Genomic DNA, 12,175 nt, shown 5'->3' with positions numbered 1-12,175 from the left:
TTAACAAGTGGTGCTGGGAAAATTGGTCAACCACTTGTAAAAGAATGAAACTAGAACACTTTCTAACACCATACACAAAAATAAACTCAAAATGGATTAAAGATCTAAATGTAAGACCAGAAACTATAAAAGTCCTAGAAGAGAACATAGGAAAAGCACTCTCCAACATACATCAAATCAGGATCGTCTATGACCCACCTCTCAGAATATTGGAAATAGAAGCAAAAATAAACAAAGGGGACCTAATTAAACTTAAAAGCTTCTTCACAACAAAGGAAACTATAAGCAAGGTGAAAAGACAGCCTTCAGAATGGGAGAAAATAATAGCAAATGAAGCAACTGACAAACAACTAATCTCAAAAATATACAAGCAACTCCTGCAGCTTAATTCCAGAAAAATAAAAGACCCAATAAAAAAATGGGCCAAAGAACTAAATAGACATTTCTCCAAAGAAGACATACAGATGGCTAACAAACACATGAAAAGATGCTCAACATCACTCATTATCAGAGAAATGCAAATCAAAACCACAATGAGGTACCATTGCACGCCAGTCAGAATGGCTGCAATCCAAAAGACTACAAGCAATAAATGCTGGAGAGGGTGTGGAGAAAAGGGAATCCTCTTACACTGTTGGTGGGAATGCAAACTGGTACAGCCACTATGGAGAACAGTGTGGAGATTCCTTCAGTTCAGTTCAGTTCAGTTGCTCAGTCGTTTTCGACTCTTTGCGACCTCATGAATCGCAGCATACCAGGCCTCCCTGTCCATCACCAACTCCTGGAGTTCACTCAGACTCGCGTCCATCGAGTCAGTCATGCCATCCAGCCATCTCATCCTCTGTCGTCCCCTTCTTCTCCTGCCCCCAATCCCTCCCAGCATCAGAGTCTTTTCCAATGAGTCAACTCTTCACATGAGGTGGCCAAAGTACTGGAGTTTCAGTTTTAGCATCATTCCTTCCAAAGAACACCCAGGGCTGATCTCCTTCAGAATGGACTGGTTGGATCTCCTTACAGTCCAAGGGACTCTCAAGAGTCTTCTCCAACACCACAGTTCAAAAGCATCAATTCTTCAGCGCTCAGCCTTCTTCACAGTCCAACTCTCACATCCATACATGACCACAGGAAAAACCATAGCCTTGACTAGACGGACCTTAGTCGGCAAAGTAATGTCTCTGCCTTTGAATATACTATCTAGGTTGGTCATAACTTTTCTTCCAAGGAGTAAGCGTCTTAATTTCATGGCTGCAATCACCATCTACAGTGATTTTGGAGCCCCCCAAAATAGTCTGACACTATTTCCAGTGTTTTCCCATCTATTTCCCATGGAGTGATGGGACTGGATGCCATGATCGTAGTTTTCTGAATGTTGAGCTTTAAGCCAACTTTTTCACTCTCCTCTTTCACTTTCATCAAGAGGCTTTTTAGTTCCTCTTCACTTTCTGCCATAAGGGTGGTGTCATCTGCATATCTGAGGTTATTGATATTTCTCCCGGCAATCTTGATTCCAGCTTGTGTTCTTCCAGTCCAGTGTTTCTCATGATGTACTCTGTAGAAGTTAAATAAGAAGGGTGACAATATACAGCCTTGACGTACTCCTTTTCCTATTTGGAACCAGTCTGCTGTTCCATGTCCAGTTCTAACTGTTGCTTCCTGACCTGCATACAGATTTCTCAAGAGGCAGGTCAGGTGGTCTGGTATTCCCATCTCTCTCAGAATTTTCCACAGTTTATTGTGATCCACACAGTCAAAGGCTTTGGCATAGTCAAGAAAGCAGAAATAGATGTTTTTCTGGAACTCTCTTGCTTTTTCCATGATCCAGCGCATGTTGGCAATTTGATCTCTGGTTCCTCTGCCTTTTCTAAAACCAGCTTGAACATCAGGAAGTTCACGGTTCACGTATTGCTGAAGCCTAGCTTGGAGAATTTTGAGCATTACTTTACTAGCATGTGAGATGAGTGCAATTGTGTGGTAGTTTGAGCATTCTTTGGCATTGCCTTTCTTTGGGATTGGAATGAAAACTGACCTTTTCCAATCCTGTGGCCACTGCTGAGTTTTTCAAATTTGCTGGCATATTGGGTGCAGTACTTTCACAGCATCATCCTTCAGGATTTGAAATAGCTCTACTGGAGTTCCATCACCTCCACTAGCTTTGTTCGTCATGATGCTTTCTAAGGCCCACTTGACTTCACATTCCAAGATGTCTGGTTCTAGATGAGTGATCACACCATCGTGATTATCTGGGTCGTGAAGATCCTTTTTGTACAGTTCTTCTGTGTATTCTTGCCACCTCTTCTTAATATCTTCTGTTTCTGTTAGGTCCATACCATTTCTGTCCTTTATCGAGCCCATCTTTGCATGAAATGTTCCCTTGGTATCTCTAATTTTCTTGAGGAGATTTCTAGTCTTTCCCATTCTGTTCTTTTCCTCTATTTCTTTGCATTGATTGCTGAAGAAGGCTTTCTTATCTCTTCTTGCTGTTCTCTGGAACTCTGCATTCAGATGCTTATATCTTTCCTTTTCTCCTTGGCTTTTCTCTTCTCTTCTTTTCATAGCTATTTGTAAGGCCTCCCCAGACAGCCATTTTGCTTTTTTGCATTTCTTTTCCATGGGGATGGTCTTTATCCCTGTCTCCTGTACAATGTCACGAACCTCATTCCATAGCTCATCAGGCACTCTATCTATCAGATCTAATCCCTTAAATCTATTTTTCACTTCCACTGTATAATCATAAGGGATTTAATTTAGGTCATACCTGAATGGTCTAGCGATTTTCCCTGCTTTCTTCCTTAAAAACTGGAAATAATCCTGCCTTATGACCCAGCAATCCCACTGCCGGGCATACACACAGAGGAAACCAGAACTGAAAGAGACACGTGTACCCCAGTGTTCATCGCAGCACTGTTTATAATAGCCAGGACATGGAAGCAACCTAGATGTCCATCAGCAGATGAATGGATAAGAAAGCTGTGGTACATATACACAATGGAGTATTACTCAGCCATTAAAAAGAATACATTTGAATCAGTTCTAATGAGGTGGATGAAACTGGAACCTATTATACAGAGTGAAGTAAGCCAGAAAGAAAAACACCAATACAGTATACTAACGCATATATATGGAATTTAGAAAGATGGTAACAATAACCCTGTATACGAGACAGCAAAAGAGACACAGATGTATAGAACAGTCTTTTAGACTCTGTGGGAGAGGGAGAGGGTGGGATGATTTGGGAGAATGGCATTGAAACATGTACAATATCATATAAAAAACGAGTCGCCAGCCCAGATTCAATGCATGATACTGGATGCTTGGGGCTGGTGCACTGGGACGACCCAGAGGGATGGTACAGGGAGGGAGGAGGGAAGGGGGTTCAGGATGGGGAACACGTGTATACCTGTGGCGGATATATGTTGATGTATGGCAAAACCAATACAATATTGTAAAGTAATTAACCTCCAATTAAAATAAATAAATTAAAAATAAAATAATAAAAGGGCTTCCCTTGGTGGTTCAGTGGTAAAGAATCTGCCTGCAATGCAGGAGACACCAGTTCCCACCCTGTTATCAGGAAGATCGCCTGTAGAAGGAAATGGCAACCCACTTCAGTATTATTGCCTAGGAAATCCCATGGACAGAGGAGCCTGGTGGGCTAGAGGCCATGGGGTTGCAAAAGAGTCAGACATGACATATCAACTAAATAATAGCAACAAACGATTTAAAACCTGATTTGAAGCAATCCTGTTTGTTTATTTTGAGGGGTTTACCCTCCTTGGAAAATAGCTGCACTGACACATCATGGATACTGACAAAGTGTTGTTCACCTCATTTCAGTTTAGTTCAGTCACTCAGTCGTGTCCGACTTTTTGAGACCCCATAGACTGCAGCATGCCAGGCTTCCCCCTCCATCACCAACTCCTGGAGCCTACTCAAACTCATGTCCATTGCGTCGGTGATGTCATCCAACCATCTCATCCTCTGTTGTTCCCTTCTCCTCCTTGCCTTCAATTGTTCCCAGCATCAGGGTCTTTTCCAATGAATCAGTTCTTTGCATCAGGTGGCCAAATTATTGGAGCTTCAGTTTCAGCATCAGTCCTTCCAATGAATATTCAAGACTGATCTCCTTTAGGATGGACTGGTTGGATCTCCTTGCAGTTCAAGTGACTCTCAAGAGTCTTTCCCAACACCATAGTTCAAAAGCATCAATTCTTTGGTGGTCATGTTTCTTTATGGTCCAACTCTCACATCCATACATGACTACTGGAAAAACCATAGCTTTGACTAGATGGACCTTTGTTGGTAAAGTAATGTCTGCTTTTTAATATGCTGTCTAGGTTGGTAATAGCTTTTTTTCCAAGGAGCAAGTGTCTTTTAATTTCATGGATGCAGTCACCATCTGCAGTGATTTTGGAGTCCCCAAAATCAAGTCTCTCACTGTTTCCTCATCTATTTGCCATGAAGTGATGGGACCAGGTGCCATGATCTTAGTTTTCTGAATGTTGAGTTTTAAGCCAACTTTTTCACTCTCCTCTTTGACGTTCATCAAGAGGCTCTTTATTTCTTTGCTTTCTGCCATAAGGGTGGTGTCATCTGCATATCTAAGGTTATTGATATTTCTCCTGGCAATCTTGATTCCAGCTTGTGCTTCTTCCAGCCCGGCATTTCATATGATGTACTCTATATATAAGTTAAATAAGCAGGGTGACAATATACAGCCTTGATGTACTCCTTTCCCTATTTGGAACCAGTCTATTGTTCCATGTCCAATCCTAACTGTTGCTTCCTGACCTGCATACAGATTTCTCAGGAGGCAGGTCAGGTAGACTGGTGTTCCCATCTCTTTAAGACTTTTCCACAGTTTGTTGTGATCCACACAGTCAAAGGCTTTGGTGTAGTCAATAAAGCAGAAGTAGATGTTTTTCTGGAACTCTTGTGCTTTTTTGATGATCCAGAAGATGTTGGCAATTTGATCTCTGGTTCCTCTGCCTTTTCTAAATCTAACGTGTACATTTGGAAGTTCTCAGTTCACATACTGTTAAAGCCTGGCTTAAAGAATTTTGAGCTTTACTGTGCTAGCGTGTGAGATGAGTGCAATTGTGAGGTAGCTTGAGCATTCTTTGACATTACCTTTCTTTGAGATTGGAATGAAAATGGCCACTGCTGAGTTTTCCAAATTTGCTGGCATATTGAGTGCAGCACTTTCACAGCATCATCTCTCAGGATTTGAAACAGCTCAACTGGAATTCCTTCACCTCCACTAGCTTTGTTCGTCGTGATGCTTTCTAAGGCCCACTTGACTTTGCATTCCAGGATGTCTGGCTCTAGGTGAATGATCACACCATCGTGGTTATCTGGGTCATAAAGATCTTTTTTGTATAGTTCTTCTGTGTATTCTTGCCTTCTCTTCTTAATATCTTCTGCTTCTGTTAGGTCCAGACCATTTCTGTCCTTTATCAAGCCCATCTTTGCATGAAATGTTCCCTTGGGATCTCTAATTTTCTTGAAGAGATCTCTAGTCTTTCCTATTCTATTGTTTTCCTCTATTCTTTGCATTGATAACTGAGGAAGGCTTTCTTATCTCTCCCTATTGTTCTTTGGAACTCTGCATTCAGATGCTTATATCTTTTCTTTTCTCCTTTGCCTTTACCTTTCACCTACTGAAAGGCAAATTTTAGATTGCAGGAGCTTGGAAATACATTTGCCTGTCATTTCAGTATCCAGGTTCCTTGATTTTATCTGCTCCTAAACAGCTGACTAGATAAGAATTGAGCACAAAACATTATCAATGTCTTGATGTATCCCATGTATCATGAAAAAAATAATCACAAAATAAAGAGCAATATATTTTTTGGAAAGCGGTTAAGATCAAGGTCACAAATCTGTAAAACAGCACAATTATTGTATTTTAAAAATACTCTAAGTAAGGTTTTATATACATAAAGGATACTTAAAATATTTATTGTGGCATATTCATAAAGCAAAAGGGAAGTTATACAAAATTATTTATACTAATAACATTGCATTGTGTTATCTATAAGTGTTTTAAGTAATTTTCTGAGTTCTATTAAAAATCTGTGTATCTTTAAATGTACTAGTATTTGAGTTGGTTTATAGTGTGTGTATTTCATTCTAAAAAATGTTTTAAAGTCCTAAGGCATAAACAATGAATTGTTATTATTTTGAAGTAAAAGTTAGCAGAATTTTCCATATGTATTCCAAATCACAGACTCTTAGAGTGATTCAGAACTTGAGGTCATCTGGTTTCATTTACCACCCACTGTGATAAATACTGGATCTTACAACCTCTATCTGAAGACATTCATGGGCAGAGAACTCAGTGCTCTTGGCACATGAATGACTCAGTGTTGGAGCATGGACTAGTTGTTAGTCACTGGGCTAAGTTCTTTTATAATGTTATCATAAAATAATTCTGTGGGGTATTGGTAGTTTGACAGATGAAGAAGCAATGTCAGAGGTGAAGTTACTTGCTCGAGGCCATTCTGTTATTTAGTTATAGTGTCAGTCAGTTGACACAAATTCAGTGTTTTAGACATGCCACTATGCTGTTAACAAACTCACTCTCACTCTACGTGATTTCTCTTCACATATTCTAAGATAACCATCATAGGCTTTCCTGACCCCTACGCCTCCAAAAAAGAGTTTCTTATTCAGCACTGTTTCTCATATTATTAATACTTCTCAATGATCTTCTGGTTACCTTTAACAGGATGCCGATGGTGGGAGACAGAATGAGATTTTGGGAGACAGAAGTAATCTTTTTCCCACTTTTGTTTGCGCTCAAAGCTATAAATATTAATTTGCAAAAGATCAAACAATAGAAAAATATTTCAGGTCAATAAATACTAATCCTTACCTATCCCCTGTATTTAACTCTATATTTTGTTGCTGTTGTTAAATCACTCAGTTGTGTCCAACTCTTTGTGACCCCATGGACTGCAGTATGCCAGGCTTCCCTGTCCTTCGCCATCTCCCAGAGTTTGCTCAAACTTATGCATATTGATTTGATGATACCATCCAACCATCTCATCCTCTGTCGTCCCCTTCTCCTCCTGCTTTCAATCTTTCCTAGCATCAGGGTCTTAACTCTGTATAGTTAGGAAATTTTTGTGTCCCTTCTATTACCTATTTCTTGTTTCTTTCTATATTCAAGGCAGCCCTTGCTTTGAACAGTTCTGGTGTGCACAGTTTCAGGGACTACAGTTTAAATAATCAGTTGCCCAACAGCACAACTTCAGCATCAGTTATCATGGTATATTAGCTGTGAGTAATTTACCTATGGACAGATGCATCCCATGACCAGTGACTCATAATGCCAGCTTCAAAGCCTATTAGTGACTGGTCACTGTCCATGTTTTTAGTTCATGCATAGACAGCAAACCACACAGTTGTGCTGCCCTCTTGGTTTCTAGTCACAGAGCCATGTGACATTTTACAAAAGTGGAAAATCAAAAGAAGGAATTGGCCTTAAATATGTACAGCAATGGAATGAAAAGTGAAAACAGTGGAAGTGAAATTTGAATGGAATGTAAATACAGTTTCAGAGAAAATCGCTGCCCAAGAGAATGTCTGATGGACTCTAGGTACACAACCAGAGAAGCTTCGTGAGGGTGAATTTAACATAAGTGAGGAAAGTGAATGTAATGAAAAGAATTCACTGTCTCAGAGGAAGTGACTCTGGCCAAAAAAAAACACACACACACACCATGTTAAAGGAACTCTGAGAGATAACACCGCACTGAAAGCACAAAGGTTAAAATGCTGGTAGCTGATCCAAACTTAGAAAGGAGCGTGACGATTTGCCAGGGCAGAGAAAGGACACCTACTTTGTCTCATAAACTTGTGATGAGAAGAAAGCAAACACTGTTAAAATAGTCTTGGTAAGTTTTCTGCATGAAGAAATAAAAACTTTAACTCAATATTTGTAAAGTTTTAAATTACAGTGAGCTAAATAAATAAAAAATAAATTTAGCTTCATTTAAAAATTTTCCCCATACATGTATAATCAACATGAACACTTTTAATATTTTAATTAACAAATAGTTTTAAAGATCGTGGACAAATAATACTTTCTTGCATTGATTATCAAGATTGCTTTGTAGTTCCAGCTTGCATGCATGGTCATTTTTATAATCTTGCATTGCTGTACATAGCAATGACCCTTTATGTAATTTGTGTGTGTGTAAACAAAAAGTTATGATCAACCTAGATAGCATATTCAAAAGCAGAGACATTACTTTGCTGACTAAGGTCCATCTAGTCAAGGCTATGGTTTTTCCTGTGGTCATGTATGGATGTGAGAGTTGGACTGTGAAGAAGGCTGAGCGCCAAAGAATTGATGCTTTTGAACTGTGGTGTTGGAGAAGACTCTTGAGAGTCCCTTGGACTGCAAGAAGATCCACCCAGTCCATTCTGAAGGAGATCAGCCCTGGGTGTTCTTTGGAAGGAATGATGCTAAAGCTGAAACTCCAGTACTTTGGCCACCTCATGCAAAGAGTTGACTCATTGGAAAAGATCCTGATGCTGGGAGGGATTGGGGGCAGGAGGAGAAGGGGACGACTGAGGATGAGATGGCTGGATGACATCATGGACTCGATGGACATGAGTGTGAGTGAACTCCGGGAGTTGGTGATGGACAGGGAGGCTTGGCGTGCTGCAATTCATGGGGTCGCAAAGAGTCAGATACCACTGAGCGACTGAACTGAACTGAACTGAAACAAATGTGTGCCTCTATAGAGCTAGTTGTTTATTTTTAAGTAGAACTTAGTACCTTTTGACCCTTCACCCATTTTGCCTCTTCCTCACCTCCCCACGGCCTATCCGTTCTCTACATCTATGAGCTCAGATTTTTGGTTTGTGTTTTGTTTGTTCTTAGATTCACCTGAAAGTGAGATTATATGGTATTTGTCTATCTGACTTAATTTTGCTTATTCTAATGCCCTCAAGGTCCATTCAAGTTGGTGCAAATGGCAAGATCTCCTTTTTTATGGCTAAATAATATTCTACTGTATATATTCGTATATACATATACTATGCACACATACAGATATCACATTTTCTTAATCCACTCATCCATAAATGGACACAGGGGTTTTTTTTCCCCTCATATCTTGGCTGTTGTAAATAATGCTGCAATGAACATGAGGGTGTATGTATCTTTTCTAGTTAGTGTTTTCAATTTCTTCAGATAAATATCCAGAAATGAAATTACTAAATCATATGATAGGTCTATTTTTAGTTTTTTTAAGGAACTTCCATGCTGTTTTCCAGGGCTTCCCAGGTAGCTCAGCTGGTAAAGAATCTCCCTGCAATGCAGGAGACACCAATTTGATTCCTGGCTCTGGAAGTTCCCCTGGAGAAGGGATAGGCTACCACTCCAGTATTCTTGGCTTCCCTGGTAGCTCAGACAGTAAAGAATCCACCTGCAATTCGGGAGACCTGGGTTTGATCCCTGGGTTGGGAAGATCCTCTGGAGGAGGGCAAGGCAACCCACCGCAGTATCCTTGTCTGGAGAATCCCCATGGACAGAGGTGCCTGGTGGGCTATAGTCCATGGGGTCACAAAGAGTTGGACATGACTGAACAACTAAGCACATGTTTTCTGTGATTCCATGATGGCTGCACCAATTTACATCCTCACCAACAGTACATACACAAGGGTTCCCTTTTGCTACATTGTCACCAACAGTTTTTTGTTTTTGTCTTTTTGGTAATATATGCAGTTGGAAAAACATAACAGGATATTTACATTACCACATTCTGTTGATGGACATTTAGGTTGTTTTAAGTTTTTCACTATTAGGGTTGCTGACATTCTTTTGTCCACGTAGGCAAGTACTCTAATGAATGAATTTCTGGAAGTGCAACTACTGGGTCAAGATATTTATGCATTTAAAACTTTGATAGACATTGCCAAATAGCCCTTGAAAGAGATGTATAATTTATATTCCTTTAAGCCATTATAAAAGTGCCCATTTCCATGTGACCTCACCAAGTCTTCTTAAATCTTGCCGATTTCATGGGCAAAAAAGTCAAATCTACCAGCATATCTTAATGGGTTTACCTCCATGTGTCAGTTCTATCCAGTTCTCCCATACTAACCCAACTCATAATTAACTTTTCAAAAAAGTTTTAAAATATTTATTGGAGTATAGTTGCTTTAGTTTCTACTGCATGGCAAAGCTAATCAGCTATAAGTGAAAGTGAAGTCCCTCAGTCATGTCTGACTCTTTGCAACCCCATGGAGTATATATAGCCTACCAGGCTTCTCTGTCCATGGGATTCTCCAGGCAAGAGTGCTGGAGTGGGTTACCATTTCCTTCTCCAGGGGATCTTCCCGACCCAGGAATCGAACCTGGGTCTCCCGCATTGGAGGTAGATGCTTTAACCTCTGAGCCACCAGGGAAGCCAATTGTTTTTGGATTTCCTTCCCATTTAGGTCACCACAGAGCACTGAGTAGAGTTCCCCGTGCTATACAGGAGGTTCTCATTAGCTGTCTAATTTATACTTACTAGTGTATATACATCAACCCAACCTCCCAATTCATTCCATTCCCCCTTTCCCCACTTCATATCTGTATGTTTGTTCTCGATGTCTGCATCTCTATTTCTGCTTTGTTAATAAGATTGTCTTACCGATCTGTTCAGATTCCACATGTATCTGTTAAAATACAATATTTGTTTTTCTCTGACTTACTTTACTCTGTATGAGTCTCTAGGTCCACCCACATCTCTACAAATGACCCAATTTCATTCCTTTTTATGTTTAATATTACTATTCCACTATATGTATGTTGTTGTTGATTAGTTGCTAAGTCGTGTTTGATTTTTGCAATGCAGCAGACTGTAGCCCGCCAGGCTCTTCTGTCCATGGAATTTCCCAGGCAAGAATACTGGAGTTGGTTGCCATTTTCCTCTCCAAGGGATCTTCCCCACTCGGGGACAGAACCCACATCTCTCGTGTTGCAGGCAGAGTCTCTGCCGCTGAGCTGCTGGGGAAGCCCTTGCATTTATGCACCACATCTCCTTCATCCACTCCTCTGCTGGTGGACATTTAGGTCGTTTCCACGTCCTGGCTATTGGAAATAGTGCTGCAATGAACACTGGGGTGCGTATCTTTTCAAGTTATGGTTTCCTCTTGGGTACATGTCCAGTAGTGTGATCGCTGGGTCACATGGTAGTTCTATTTTTTGTTTTGAAAGGAACCTTCAGACTGTTTTCCATCGTGACTGTATCAATTTACATTCCCACCAACGGTGCAAGAGGGTTCCCTTTTCTCCACACCCTCTCCAACATTTACCGTTTGTAGAATTTTGTGACGATGGTCATTCTGACAGGTGTGAGGTGATACCTCACTGTAGTATTGATTTGCATTTCCCTAAGTAATAGTGAGCATCTTTTCATGTGTCTCTTGGCCATCTGTACATCTGTTTCAGAGAAATGTCTATTTGGACCTTCCACCCTTTTTTATTGGGTTGTTTTTGTGATATTGAGCTGCATGATTGTATATTTTGGAAACTCATCTTTTTCATTTGCAAATATTTCCTCCCATTCTGAGGACTGTCTTTTTGCCTTGTTTATGGTTTCCTTTCCTTTGCTTTGCTGTTTATGGTTTCCTTTGCTTAAAAACAAAAATTTTTAAGTTTAATTAGGTCCTTTTTATTTTATTCTCATTACTCTAGGAGAAAGATCAGAGAAAGATCTTGCTGCAATTTATGTCCAAGAGTATTCTATACTTTCCTTTAAGAATTTTAGTGTCTGGCCTTACACATAGGTCTTTAATCTATTTTGAATTTATTTTTATGTATGTTGTTAGGGAGTGTTCTAATTTCATTCTTTTACATGTAGCTGTCCAGTTTTTCCAGCACTAATTATTGAAGGAGGCAGTCTTTGCTCCATTGTATGTTCTGGCCTCCTTTGTCATAGATTAGGTGATCACAGGTGTGTGGATTTCTCTCTGGGCTTTCTCTTCTGTTCCTCTGATCTGTATTTTTGTTTTTATGCCAGGACCATAGTGTCTTGCATAATTAACTCTTCATTGCTTGGACTAATAGCATTCTAACTGCTTCCTCTCTCTTTGCCCCATTTCTCATAAGCCGTTTTTCACATAGTAGGCACAGAGATCTTTAAAAACAAACTAGATCACAGGACTCCCTGTT

Source organism: Oryx dammah, unplaced genomic scaffold, assembly GCF_014754425.2.
Source record: "Oryx dammah isolate SB20612 unplaced genomic scaffold, SCBI_Odam_1.1 HiC_scaffold_14, whole genome shotgun sequence".
In the NCBI taxonomy this organism is placed as follows: Eukaryota; Metazoa; Chordata; class Mammalia; order Artiodactyla; family Bovidae; genus Oryx; species Oryx dammah.
This window is presented reverse-complemented; position numbering follows the sequence as displayed.